General features: G+C 41.4%; 1 protein-coding gene and 1 long non-coding RNA gene across 3 annotated transcripts in view; one reads left to right on the plus strand and one right to left on the minus strand.

Annotated features, from left to right (window-relative positions):
• Positions 1-4,086: 4,086 nt before the first annotated feature.
• Positions 4,087-11,061, minus strand: LOC148225401 (uncharacterized). Its single transcript, XR_015806996.1, has 2 exons — positions 5,321-11,061; positions 4,087-4,602 (listed from the first exon to the last, which is right to left on the minus strand). It is a non-coding gene; the product is annotated as an uncharacterized LOC148225401 (long non-coding RNA).
• A 309-nt stretch (positions 11,062-11,370) lies between these two features.
• YES1 (YES proto-oncogene 1, Src family tyrosine kinase) overlaps positions 11,371-14,874 on the plus strand; it is a 49,250-nt gene continuing 45,746 nt past the window's right edge. The window contains exon 1 of one of the 2 annotated variants that reach the window (XM_014871271.2): positions 11,371-11,546. The gene's annotated coding sequence lies outside the window, so the exon portion shown is untranslated. Of the gene's footprint in view, positions 11,547-13,205; positions 13,323-14,874 lie in introns of those variants that run through there. The other variant, XM_088173773.1, reaches the window with a different exon arrangement.

Genomic DNA, 14,874 nt, shown 5'->3' on the forward strand with positions numbered 1-14,874 from the left:
TCATCTGGGGTAAAGTATCATATTACTGACTGCAGAAACGTGTACCATTCCAGGATGGCAAAGGTCCTTTAAAGCACACAGCAAAAGTGCAGTGGAGAAACAAGCAGAAATACAAATTTTAAACACTGTGGAACTTCAAAAATGCAGAAGTTGTGTCATAGGTAAGACAATGTGAGCATCAGACCAGGACTTCTGAAACTCAGCTTCAAACTTTCAATCATCTTGAATTGGGTTGCCCCGCCCAGAGGTGTCTATAGGTTTTATTTCACTGCTCAGCGAGACATGCTGGCAGTGCAAGAACATGTTCAGACATAAAAATTCAAATCAACTCACCTCATTAAATTCTACATAGGGGATACATACATACATACTGTATGACAGTTACTTTCTTTTCTTGTTTCTGGTGTTGTTTTTTTTTTATCTAGCCATTTGCAGAGAGCAAGACAAATTCTTCCATCTTTCTAACTGACACCAAATCAGATTATGGTTAAATTCTTTTCTCTGAGAAAGAGCATCTGTGCTGTGGCCCCTAAAAACAAGTGCTACTTACCTCAGACTTTAATGCCTTTGAATACTTCGTGTATTAGAATCTATATTTAAAAATTTCAATATAATTTATTTTAAAATTACTCATGGAAAATGATAATTTCACAAATACCTTGTTACTTTTGGGCCATTTTTGCTCTTTTGTCAGTGTCTCTGCTTATGAAGGATACTATGAAGGATATTTTTTAAAAATCATTTTTCCTTCATTTAATTTTAGTCAGGAAGTCCTTGTGTCCCTACTAACAGTAAAAAACAACAAAAAAAAAGTTTGAGGCTTTTTTTTCAGGAAAATTTATTTCCTGCAAACTATTTTTCTTTTTTTAAACTAAGATAAATATTGTACAATACTCTGTGCAAGCCCTTATAATGCAGAGTAGGAGGTGGATATGCCAATATATATGCTTCAGAAGTTAAAGGAGTTCTGGCTTCCTCTGCCTCTACTTCTCATAGATCAGAGTACAAATGCATTCATGACTTTAAAGGCACTTCTTTTATCCAAAGTGTCTGCAGCAGTTGCACGGAAAAGATGATAGGTTGGGATTTATAAGAGTTCAAACTTAAACCTTCTTTGTGCAACCTAACCTACTCCCTTCAGAAGTGTATATGCCTTCAAAAACATGCACTATTTCCATTAGCACATACAGAGAGATTGACATCTGTATTCATGGATTTGTACAAATAGAGAAAGAATATAAACTATTTTTCAGGTCTGTGCTGGATACTTATACTTAATTATTGTCCTTAGACTTACTTGTAAATGTACAATTTCTATGCATATAGCCATACCAACAGTTTCTCTTGAAAAATATATTATGACAGAGATTCCCACAAAAGCCACGGGCAGGAAGGTCTCCCAGGGTGCCTTTGAAGGTCTTCCCCACAGAAGTTTGTCTTCAAAAGTTTTCCCGGTTCAGACATTCCAAAGTTGCAGCTTATTCTTTTGAAGTTCTCCAGGAAGCTTTGTTGCTGTGTGGCCTTAGTACACTTCTGCTATTTGTTTTCTTTTGACTAGTTCAGACAAAAATTAACCAGGTGGTACCAGGAAACCAAAATAATCTACTTAGCAGCTTCCACAAGAGGGTGCAGTTGCATTTTGTTAAATCCAGAGCCGACCATATTTAATAAAAGGATTGCAGCAACAGCTGCCAAGCTGCCTACAGAAATGACTAACGAAACAATTATAGAAAAAAAATCATCAAATGTGGTGAAAGATGAGAAAAATTATATTGAAACAAACTGATTGTATCAATAAACAGCACTGTCAGGTGATGTTGAATTTTAAAAAGTGGCCTTTCAAACCTCTGTGGGATCCATTCATAATTTGTTTTCTTTGAGCTAATGAAGAGCCATAAACATTCCAAGGGAAAGCCCCCAGCTATGAAATCCACACTTCCATTTTAATTTGACTTCCCAGACATTCTCAGAAACATCATGAAGCAAATAGAGCATTTATTGATTTCACCAGGATAAATCCGCAGTGACCACGGGCCCTTCAATAGCTCACCCTGAATTCACTGCGGTGTGGTGAAGCTCAGAGTTGTCAGTGGCCATTTTGCATACTGGACTAGCAAAGATTGTTTATTTTACTATACTTTTTATTATGAAAGTCCCTAACAGACCTGCTGTAAGGACCAGTATTCATTGTGAAAAGTGCACAGAGAAAGAACATAAAAAATTACACACTCCTGCAAGAACCAGGTGAGAGTTCACATAAGTTCACTGACCAAATGATCCATGTGCCAACAGGCACGATGCCAACAAACATCTTCAAATGCCCATCAGCCTTTGTTTGTTGCTCTGCTCTCCTTCCTTGTTGGGCCCTTAAGCCTGTTCTGCCCAAAGCTCTGCAATCCCCATCTCTAAGAGCCTTCTATCCCAATGGGACACTTCAGACTGGCACAAGAGACAGGGTCCAAATGTGGGTGCAATTGGAAAAGTGGTGATAGATATTCAAAGTGCTTGACACTGGCTGGTCTGTTGGTCACTGCTGCACTTAAACTTGGTGAATCACCTGTTTGTACTCAGAAAAGCATGTGATTAACTTGGGTAATAGGGAATAACAGGCTCTGTCTCCTACCCACTCTTGACAAGATGAAGCTTGCCCTGATGTAGGAAGAAGCCAGCACACACTTTGTCACATTTAAAGCACGGGTTCCCTGGACAAATAAGCATTGAGATAGCCATCAGTTCTAGCAAATCAGCAACTCATGGCAACTTCTACAAGGATATAAAATGTCCTGGCAGGTTATCCTAACTACCTGTATCCTAAAAATTCAGTAAGAATATGGCAACCCTTATCTTTCCTGAAAATACTTTGCTGTCTTAAAAAAGAGGTTTGTGCCCATTTTTTAAAAACAAATTTAGGAATATGCCTCGAAACATTAAATAATGATGAATTTAGCTACACATTTTTAAAGCTAAAAGTTTGTTTTTAGACATACAAATTTTTGCTTGGTGGACTGAGACTTTTTTTTTTAAAGTAATGTTCACTTTTTTCTTAAAATGCCCAGTCCTAGCAAAACAGTTGTGAAATCTCAGATGTGATTTTTCATGTCAAAGGCCCAAGCCTTCACCAGAGCTCTTTCAAATTTTTACAGTTCTCAAGTGACTCTGTCAAACATCATATTTCAAAGGTGTTGAAACACACCAAGTTATGCTACATGGATTTCATGAGGTTATGTTTGTTGTCTAGGAAATACACTTACCTTGAAATAAAATTCTTATTGCTAGGTTGGAGCAGTCATAAGATTCTCCTGAGAGGACATTTCCAAATGCACTTGGTTTTGGCTTGACTACTTCGCTCTATATCTGCTCCAGAATTTTCTGTTCACAGTTTTTAATAAAAAAGTGGTTTCTGTAATTTTTTTTTTCCACAGGAAAAAGTTGGTTGTGTCAAAACAATATAATGTCCCTTCAGGAAAATAAAAAAAAAATAATCCAAAATGTTTTGAACTGTCCAAGCAAATCTAAATGTTTGGCTTCAGGATGGTTTGTCATTACTCATCATGAGTTTTTCATGGTTTAGGTTCCTCATTTTCCCCCATCATCTCGGGTTCCTGAATGGATTCCATTTTCCATCAAGAACAGTAATGTCCCTTCTGCTGTTATGATGATGCATAAAAGATGTCCGAGCCCACATTTTAAAACCAAGATACTTTGGAACTTTCTGTGTTTTTGTTTTTCTTCCCAATTAGAAAACAAAAGCAAAAATGTGGGGCAATTTTGAACACACAGTCTGATTTACAATAGGCTCCATTTTGAAGGAAAGAGGAGTAGGGAATCCTTGTGCTTTGGAAAATCTCACTTTAACCAAAAGTGAAAGGAAAAATAAGTAGAAGGAAGCAGTATGTGAGCCATATTACTAATGTAATCCTTAATGTCATACAACTTTCTTTAGTTGGTATTTTCTTCTTTCATTTAGCTACATTTATCTGCATATTATTAACTAGCATTGTCCCTTTTAAGAATTTAAAACGTATCTTTTTTTCCCATCACTTAAAACTTATGCCATGAGAAATGAAATACCAACACACAATGGTATCTGGCTTCAACAAACTGTTTAATGAAATGTATGAAACAAACGAAAATAGTGGAGTATGTTTTTACTTTTAAAAATAAATAAATAAAGATTTTTACATTCTCTCCGAAGTTTTACAGTTATCTGAAACAACAGGATCAATTACTTGCATATTCAAAGAAGTAGACGGGGGGAAAGGACTATTTCCCAGCTGCCTTTCTTAGAATTACTCAAAATTTGTATGCATATATGTTGGTAAAACCTCTCTTTTCTAAACAAATTTGTCTTTTTTATAGCTTGCAATTCTAAATTCATGGCATATACTTAGTTCTTCTGAACCTTTATAGCAGTCTTTTCTTTTTTCTTGTGAAGAGTATGAACAAAAAGGTTCTGGGCAGCTGTGACGTACCATCACCAGCTTCAGCACTCATAAGGCTTTTTTTCAGGCTCAGGTTTGGTTCTGTTCTGCTCCTTTTTTTTCTCCTGCAAGCCAGATGACCAAGAAACACAGTGATAGAACACCAGGACAAATCAGAAGCCTGCAGAACAAAGAGAAGAGTAACTCAAAAGTAGTTTTCCTTCTTTATTAATTCATGTATATTTTTTTTTCTTTTTGAGCTAAGGGTAGAGAAGGTTAGAGCTGCTAATATTTTCCCACAATAGTTCTTGCATGGTGGGAGGTTTGATCCAGCTCTGTGTTCCTACCTAATTGCAAAGAAGTGCTGGCTAAGCCTTTGAAGCCTTGGAACAGAGCATCTCCAACCTCCTTGGAGAGTTTTTGGAGAACTCACCTTAGATCTACCAAGCCTCTACATAAGAAGTGAGACTGTGCAGAAGCTTACTTGCCTTTGGATCAGGTATGGATGTACTATTAACACCTGCTGCAAAATGCATGTCCCTGACATCTGCAGGGGAGACTTGGGACATTTCAAATGGTTGTGTCCAGTTTGGAAGCAGAAGTGCTGCTCTACAACTTAGCTGGCAAAGTTGCTTCCTTCTAACATGAGAAAGCAGCAGATTTTCACCTTACAAATGTCAGAGCAGTGAGTCAGGCAATTGCCAAGAACAATCTTTGCCTAGAAAAAGTGGAAGCTGGATGGTTATAGGCAACTGAAAACTCTCACACTCAATAGCAACAACTAACAACAAGGAAATCATACAAGCTCTGCTTTTAATAAACCCAGGCTTCTCTTCATGTCTTTTTCAGATGTTAAGAATCAAGCTCTCTACAAGTGCATCCCCTTGAGTAGCTGTTACCTGGGCTGGCTCCATGACTCCCTCATTCAGCCCCCATAGAGATGCTTGGGGAAGAATGGAAGAGGCTGTGGCTGCTTCAAGGTAACACAGCAGACAGTGATAAGCAAACCAAAGGGTATTTACCTGAAGTGAGGTGGAAACTGAAAAACATTCATGCATAAACATGTAACAGTTAAACATCAGGAAAACAGAGCCCTCTAGCCTTTCCTATTCCCCAGCATCATTGCCCTCTCTTCATTTATTAATGCAATCACACTGGATTTTCCTAAATTGTGAAATTTCAGAAAATTCAGACTGTTCTGGCTGTAGGTGGGTTAAGTCACTGGTGTCCCTATGTCATTATCTCTTTGCTCATGCCAGTGAACACAACAGTATATACATAATTCCCTAGCAAAATTGCCTGAACATGTTCTTGGTTTATAGAAAACTATTAGGAGACATAAACTAAGATCATGTTGGCAGAGCTGAAAAACTGTAGGAAAAAAAATTACAGTTGTAGTTACAGTAGACCTGAGGGGACTGTAGCCTCCACCTGAAGGAGTGGTGATGAGAAAATTAAAGTCATGAGGAAAACAATAGAGAGGGCATGCTGAGAAAACAAGCCCACATATCTGACAGATGTCCAGTTTTCTCAGATCTCTAAATGGTGCACAACAGTGATGTCCACCTCTAGCGACGAACAGCCCCATCCTGATCCAAGCTCCATTCTAAGGATTTGTTTGATGTCACAGATTGAGGGGATGATTTTGCTCCTGGAACTATTCCCAAAGTAATAAATTTCATCACATTTATCTCTAAATTAAGAAGGAAGGCTTTCTGATCCTCGGGGTTGTGACAAACAATTGTCTTTAAAACATACATTAAGGCAGAAAAGATCTCTTAAGCATCAGAGTATAATAAAGGGCACTCACACAGCCTGAGGAATTTATTCATCTTTAAGCAAGGTGATAGCTCAGAGGAAAAGACCATACAGAGTCCCAAGTAAGGTTTAACTACTGATGATAGGAGAATAAGATTTTTTTAAAATTCTATTTCACTTGGCTTTGTTTTATGAAATCATGTATAAAAGCACTACAACAGCATGTGTGTTCAACAGTAAAAATTCAGGATACCTTGGAAAATAGGACATTTTGATGCAGAATCCCCTGCCAGTGCTCCCTAAATGCCATTTTAACTTCAATTCTGCAGCAACTAATAATATTAAGCATTACTCCCACAATAATGCCTTAGGTCGTCTGTTCAAGAAAAACAAAATACCTATAGCCAGTATGTACATGTGCAAGTCTTCCAAAGTCAGCAGAAATTACCTCTTTATATTGGCTATCAATGAGGTCAGAAGTCTCTTAAAGGCTATGAAAGATTCTGGCAGTGATGTCAAAACCAACCCCAGTTCAGGTCAGCTTTAACTGCACAAACTTCTTTTCCTCCTACTCTTTGTCCTTTTCCACTCTCCCTAAGAGTACATGACCTGCTTTGTGAGGAAGGCATACATTCCAAATCTCTTAGAAGAGCACAGTGGTACAAGTAAATATATTATTTTGTCTGAACATGTATGATTTCACAGGTTTCAGATTTTTCAAATATGAAATTTAAATGAAAAATAAAAAAAGAATGTGTGCAAGCTTCCCAGCTGAATCATGCAAGAGCCAAAGACACAGGATGTGAGGTTGCTGCCAAAGCAGGGTTGAGTGTTAAGCGTTCATCATATATAGCACTGCCCTTGAAACAAAAGCAGTAGTTATTTTAAGTAACCATAAGCAATACTCGTGTGCAATTCAAAGGAGATCGGATATAACGAGATAAAGATTAGAGTACAGCAATACGGCTTTCATTATACAATGTAATCCAGCGTGTCTGATGTAACTGGACGTGACACAAATGTAAATTAGCAACAGGTTTGGGAATACAGGCTTTTCAAAGTCTAACATGCTTTTAAGCATAACTTTTAGTAAGTTCAAAAACAATCTTTGAAACAATGTCTTTCAAAAAGAACCCTCCACATATTTGCTAGAAGTATAATATGCATAAATAATTAGACATGTTATGCAAGATCAAACAGAAGAGCTATTTGAGAGAGAACAGAGTATTTAAATACACAAATAGATGTAGGCACCAAACACAAAGGTCCTTTGGCCATTTGGAGACGCAGATGCATTTGCAGGCAAAACGGGACATCTTAAAATTTTTAAGATTAACATAAGGCTTAAATAGGATACTTGCTCCAGAATAGGAAATAATTACAGATCCACCACACAGTGACTTAGCACTCCATTTCCTTATTGAACTACTATACTGGCATGTAATTTGCATTATATCCAAGGAAGATGTTTCACTTTTAAACATCAATGATTTTATTAATAGCTTTTGGAATATTAAATAGAAATTAACATGATAAAAACCACCCACTTATTCGACTTATGCTTAGAATATTCGGATTCAAAAGAAATATATTTGAGATTAAAAAGAAATATGTATATTTTGCTAAATAATGTGTTCTTAAAATATTGATCCAAGATCTTCAAAGTAAGCAAGTGACTAATACTAATTCCAAGATGAACTGCTTTTTTGTAATGTGATCACACAGTACAATGAGCAATGGGAACTTTGCACAAGAATTTTAAGAGGTGCTGCTATAAAATACCATTGTTTTCCACACTTTTGAAGAATAATAGCTAGAATGAGGGCTTGACTACCTCAGTTATTTCTCAAAAGGAGGGAATTAATTTAGGTCCAGAAACATTTTTTATTTCTTTTAAAATAAAAAAATTGTTTGCCCATGAACCACTATAGTGTTTTTCTATTTATTCTGAATTGTTAGAAAGCAATCCCACCAAGTGTTTTCAAGGTTAGTGCCATGTGTCCCATAGATTAACTTTTGGCATGTAGTGTTAAAGTTTTTCAGATAATCAATCTGCCCATCTCATTCAGTATCTCAGATGCAAGTCCTGTATGCCCAGTTACAAACCACTGAACCCATAACATTGTTTGAAATAGCTTAGTCTGCCTTTCTCCATCTCTCTTCCTCTGTTCTTCCTTCTTTCTGCTCTTACACCCCCATATTCCCCCATATCACCCTAAAATACTTTATTTGGCAAAATATGTACCTGATCCTATCAAATATTTTTTGGGTTTTTTTCCAAATTATTCAAAAACATTAAGGAGTGTATAAGTATAAACGATTACTTACTTTAGAAAATAATTCAAATATATGAATATTTCAAAGATGGTACATGGAGAATGCCTTCCTAGATATAGGCTATTTGCACAAATCATCAAGATTAACTAACCACGCAACACAGATGAGGAGTTAGTGAATGCTAAGCCTGTCTGAAGGGCTATTTGGGAAACTGTGTCCAGAAAATGTCAGCAATGAACCCCTGCATCACTAACTTCCTATACTATATTCCAGCCATGCTAAAGCATTCGAGGGCAGCTCCTCCTTCCTCCTTCCCCAGCAAGGTCAAAAATATTAATTTAAAACAAAGGAATAAAAGAGAGGGGAAATTCCTAGAAGCAGGCACTGGCCTTGCCTGACTAGCAGCTGAGACTTGTGGTAGTTTTGGCTGATTCACTCAATCTCCTAAGTGAATACCAAATGGTGTCCGTCCATCTGCACTGCAATACATTTGAGAGCCCACTCAGGAATGGCTGTGGTAAGGGAGCTTTACCCAGGTATCATGTGGCAGACAAGTTGCAGACTGCCTGGCTGGCAGGTAAAAGGTGGCAATGACACCTTGAGTCCCATCCTGTGCAGGACTAATCAAGCTGAACCACCAACAGTTTGATCATTTTAAGTCACCTGTTCAACATTTCCTTATAAAAGGCAGACTGAGGAACACTCAGACTATCAGTGGCAAGTGCAGGACAATTTAAGATGCAGCCAATTTTTCCACTGCAATGAAAGCATGTCTAGCCTCCAAGACTCCCAACTCAAGCCCTCATCTACTCTTTCATGCCCATATGGTGTGAGTCTGAGCTTGCTCTCAGCTATGGGACTGCCCAGCTCGTCTTCTCCCCAACTGCTCTGCTATTTTAATCACACTGTGCTTGAAATTAAGCGTGACAGTCTCTCCCACTACTGACCGAGTCAATCACTGGTGCAGCCCCAGTACTGTCTGCGGCAGCCAATAGCACACATACACGTAAGACAGCAAGTAGAGGACACAGTTAATAGCTCAGCCTTTCAGAAACCCACCAAATCATTCCTTATATTGGTCTTTAGGGGAGAAAGCAACAGGAGAGGTGTGATGAACTGAGAATCCCAACAAACCTTTCGGTACTACACAGGCATCGCCAGGTGCCGTGAGAAAGGACTACGATATAATCCCATCCATCAACACCAAACCTGAAACCCAGAAGTCAAATTACAGCGACAGCTGGCAAGAGCCAGTATGTCTCTAACCATGAAGCTTTAGTCCAATGCTGCAAAATTTCTTAAGCGAGTCATTTCAAAACATAAGGAAGATGATAACACAACTAGGTCTCATGTTTTTCAGATATGCAAGTTATATTGTGCTGTAAAATTAACCAATCAGCAACACTTGCCTATGTATACAAAACCTCACAATGATACTGGAGTTCAAACCTTGCTCTCACTCAAGATTACCATAAACCCAGTTGGAGCTGTGAAGCCATGGCAGACCTAGAGCTTTAACCAGTCTGCAAACTGTTAAGTAATTAATTGCCAAGGTCAATTTGTAAAACTCACAATTACTCTTTAAATTAAAAATCAATTATGTATAAAGTGAGTTAGATTTCTGTCAGAACAGGAAATGATAAAACTCCACCACTCTAAGAGGGTTGCATGAGAACAATTTGTGGTATTGAGTCTCCAAATGTAGAACAATTTTGTGTATTTCGTACTTTGTTAACTGTTTAAGTGAATCTATGGTCCTCTAAAAGAAAATACATGTATTTGTTTTATCTGAAATTCAAAATACAAGTTGCTCTACTCTGCAGCATTGCCTGCAAAATAAACTGGACATCCTGACTCAATTCTTTTTCTTAAGAATGAACTGTATTAGATTATCATTAGTGATTGATACAATTACTCTTTTATGATCAGCCTTTAAAGAAAATGAAGCAGGGAGAGATGTACATTTGACTACTAGAGAGCTGGAAACAATAAAAAGATAATGCTGAATGAGAATTACTGATTTACCCATGTAAACCACAGTAACTTTGTCTCTTTAGGTTCATTTTTTTCTGTTCTTTCTGTTCTGCTCCTTCCTGCAGTCTGCATCACCTTTTTCCATGAAGCCCACCTTGACACAGACCCGATTTTTTATTTCTTAAAACACGAAACACTGATTTATGGAACCGCGACGAGTGGGAAACCCGTAGGGTAAAATTCCCCGGAGTTGCTGATGCGGAATTTGCAGGCTCGTTCTTTAAAGGCTCGGTGTTTGGCGACAGGTCTGTTCCGTGGTGCCGCTCCCCGCCGCCCGCCGCAGCACCCGCACTGCCGGAGGGCCATCTTTGCTTCTGTCTGACCCACTGGAAATTAAACGTACCGAGCCTAAGCCGTGGCCCACCTGAAAATGCCTAGGCGAGGAGTTTTAAAAGTTATTTTGTTCGCTTTTCACGCCGCAGGGCTCCGCTGCCGGAATCTTTCACGTTCACCTTCTCTGGGGCAAGAGACGCTCACGGAGCTCACCAGCCCAGCCCGGCACGGCGGGAGGAGCAGCTCCCCCAGATTTACCCCGCGGCCCAAGGCCGGGAGTAGGCGGCCGCCCTCGGGCGAGCCGCGGGGCAGGGCAAGCCCCGGCTGCCTCCCCGCCGCCCCGCACGCCTCCACCATGTTGTCTCGGTGCGCAGCGGCGCGCAGGAGGCACCGCCGCCGCCAGCCCGGCTCCGCGGGGGCCGCCCGGCTCCTCCCCGCGGCCTCCGGTTCGGGAGCGGAGGTGTTGCCCCGGCCGGGAGGCGCGGCGATCCCGGCCCGGAGCGCATGGAGGGAAACACGGTGCGGAGGAGGGGCCGCGGTGCCCAGCGGAGATCCCGGCCATAGGGGCGGGGAGTCTCCTCCTCCTCCTCCTCCTCCTCCCGCAGCGAGGCTCCAGCTCCCCGCACGCACCGGAGCGCTCGGCTCCCTCCTCCTCGTCCCTCCTCCCTTCCCCTCCTCCCCGCTTCCCTCCCCGGGTCGCCGCGGCTCCGGGAGGAGCGGGGGGGCCCCCGCTTCCTTCCCTCCCCCCCTCCTTCTCCCACCCGCCACGCCGAGGAGAGGCAGGTGAGGCCCCGGCCGCGTCCCCGCTCCGCCGCCCCACGGGAGCGGCGGCCGCGATGGCGGCGGCGATGGAGGCGCTAGGCCCCGGCCGCCCGCCCCCGGCCTCGCCCCGCCGCCGCGCCCCGGGGGCGGGGGGCGTCCCGCACCCCCGGCCCCTTCTCCTCTGCAGAAACTTTCTCGGCAACTTTCTCCCGGGCCCGAGCCCCAGCCCGCGGGGCCGAGGGGTCGGGCGGGCGGGAGCCGGGCTGGGCTGGGCGGGCTGCGTGGGGCGGGCTGCGGGCAGTAAGTTGGTGAGGGAGGGCCCCGTGCCCCCCGCTCGGCCCGGTTCCCTCCCGGCCCTGGCCCCTGCCCCGGCTCCCGCCCGCCGCGCTGCCGCGGGCGCTGCGGGGCGGCTGCTCGTCCCCCGGCGGAGGCGGCGTCCACCGCCCGGCTGGTGCTCGGCGTGAGCCGCTCCCGGCTCCGCTCCCGGCGCGGGGCCGGAGGATGTAAAAGGGCAAAATTCAGGAGTCGCCTGTAGCTTGGCCTGCGCGGTTTTATCTTCTGTTAATTTTTCTTCCCCCCGCCCCACTGTTCTGGTTTATATCCCATTATCGAGCCTGGGACACGACCGCTTTACGTTTCTGAGTCATTAATTTCAATGTTCAATTATCACACCTCATCAAGGCTCCTTGTCTTCCTTACAGTTTAAAAAAAATGTGTTGGACACACACAGGCCCCTGTTCCTGCGGAGTCTGCACATAACTTTCTGCTTTGTGTGGACCCGCAGGTTTGATGTGCTTAAAGTTGTGTGCTCAGGCCAAGGGCTAGCATGCCGACTTCTCCAGTATTCAGTAGTACAAATATGTGAAGTTTATAATATGGTTATTTATTATATTTATATATGGGCGTGTCTTGTATGCATGTGGGTATGGTCCACTTGGCACAGGAAAAAGTAGGACAGAAATATTTCTGAAGCTCATTGTAAAGATGTATTCAGAGGTACCTGCTGGATTTAACCCTAGGCAGAGGCCGGTCATTAATTAAAAATTAGATGTTTGAATTTACTTAAAGTGGCAGAATGTTCCAAAACCAGTTTTGAAAGTTGGAGTATGTTGACAAAGAAAGTGTACTGGTTTTCACGTAATAATTCATAGACAATTGAATGATATTTCAGGCAAATTTTGCAAGTGAAATTGATCTTAAATCAGGGGAGCTAGATAGAGAAGTTTACTTCAGAATCTTTTGCTTTCTTTTTTGGAAAGTAAGACGTTGAAGAGGGATAAAATTGCCTTTCAGTTACCTTTGTAGTACCTCTGTTGATAGGTAGTACAGTTCAGCCATAACCATGTTTTCATAGGCTTCACAGAAGTAAGAATATTTTCTTTCCAAAAAACAAAATCCTGCACTTCCACTCTTCTTTCTGATGTGCATCTGTAAACTTAGTTATAGGAGGTTCTTACTGAGCATAAGCATAGAGTGGAGGCTATGTGTGTGTTTTGCACAGCCAGAGTGCTGTGGCTAATGTTGGGACAAGGTAGCATCTGTGATGGCAGCAGAGACAGCAGCATGGACACTGTGCTTCTGCTGAATTTCAAAGAAAAAGATCCAGTGGTACCAGGTATGACAGTAGTTAGTAGCAGGAATTACCAATAGATAATTATTCCACGTGCTTTGTTAGCTTTATTTCTTTAACAGGTGCAGCTCAAATAGAAGTATAATCTTTGTATGCCTTCAGTGCCTCTAATAACACTTCTGGCTGTTAGAAGATTTCAAATAAATTTGGCAGCAGAGGTCTCCCAGGTGAGCAGTTTCTGTAAAATTTCTGGAAGTAAGGAAGCCAGGTAGAACAGAGCTTTCAACCTGCACGCCGGAGAGTTCACGGCAACGCTTACCTCAAGCTGGAAATTGATGCAGGAAATGGGGCCTCCCTGGTTTTGCTGCTTGCAGAGCTGGTTTTCAATAGTTATTTAATACCTGGACCCCAGCGCTGTTCTATCTGGAATGAGACTGGTGAGCCTAAGGTAGCTTTAATCTGTATTTTGTATTATAAAGACAGCTTTTCAAGGAAATATTTGTTACTCAACAACAGTTCTTTGGCTAGAAAACAAATGAATGGAATTGAAAGTATACTTAAATTGCTGCTTATTTTGAAATAGCTGGAAAAATACTTAATACATTTTTGGTGTGTTGCATACCGCATAACGGAATTATTGAAAAACTTCACAGTATAGGGGGTTTTATCAATATTCATGCAACAGAGCAGAGAACTATTCTTCTGCACTAAATAAATGCTCTTTCTTTGGAGCACTTCTGCACACTTCTGCAGCCCCTGAAGAATGAAATCATTACTCTCTTTGGTCTGATAAATCATGGCCGTCATGTGACAGTGATATGAAAGTCTGCGGTGTGGCGCATGTCAGATTATGTGGTCAAAGTTTACTTTTTGAACAAACTGGCTGCATGGTTTTACTTTTCCATATGCACTACCTGTGGACAAAAGCTGTGTATTTTTAATAGATAATTCCATGTGTTCAAAACATTAGTTAAAAGAAATAAGTTCTTTCATCCATATTCCCTACTTGCATCCAACCATTTTGCTGCATGGTTTGATCCCAGTTGGAGTAAGATCCCTTGATGTTAATTTAAAAATTGGTGTCAGTACTAACACAAATAGGACTTTAGGAACACATCCTTATTCTGCTGTGTCGCATCAAGCAGCCTTTTCCAGGTAGGACGCCTTCTGTGCGTATGTACGCAGCCTGTGGTTTCTGTGAAGTCCTCCTCAAAGGTTTCAGGCTTCTAGTATTGGAAGTCTTGTGCCTTTTGATGGAACAGATTGATCCCTGCAGTTTCTCTAAGTACTGTAACAGAACGGGTTCGTTTTTGTCTTGGAGGAACCATCTCCAAATACAAGTAGATAACAAGGTCTGAGGATTTATTTCATTCCTGTTCTCCTTGAGAGTGCCAATAGGAGGCTGTTTCACAGTGATGGATTTTATGATGTGGCAACAACTATTTTTCGTAATTCTTTAAAAATACAAATTGTTTTACAGTTGCCATATGAGAACTTCTTTCAATCACTCCAGTCCCTGTCTGCATTCACACCAGTGATTAGAGCTTTAGGGTTCCAAATTGTATCACCAGTTGCTGGGTTTTGAAGGTAAACCTGGACAACTTCCCATGCGTATGCTGAGTTTAGTAGGGAAAAAGTAATATTGAAAAGATGGACAAGTTTATTTTTATGTTATGAGAGGTCATTCTTAATGCCTTTTGCACTTATGGGGGTTTATCCTTGATGGTGCCAGTGCATTAAAACAGAAACTGGCACCAAAGTTATTGAAACGAGTAGAAC

This window comes from Sturnus vulgaris, chromosome 1 (genome assembly GCF_052056855.1).
Source record: "Sturnus vulgaris isolate bStuVul1 chromosome 1, bStuVul1.hap1, whole genome shotgun sequence".
In the NCBI taxonomy this organism is placed as follows: domain Eukaryota; kingdom Metazoa; phylum Chordata; class Aves; order Passeriformes; family Sturnidae; genus Sturnus; species Sturnus vulgaris.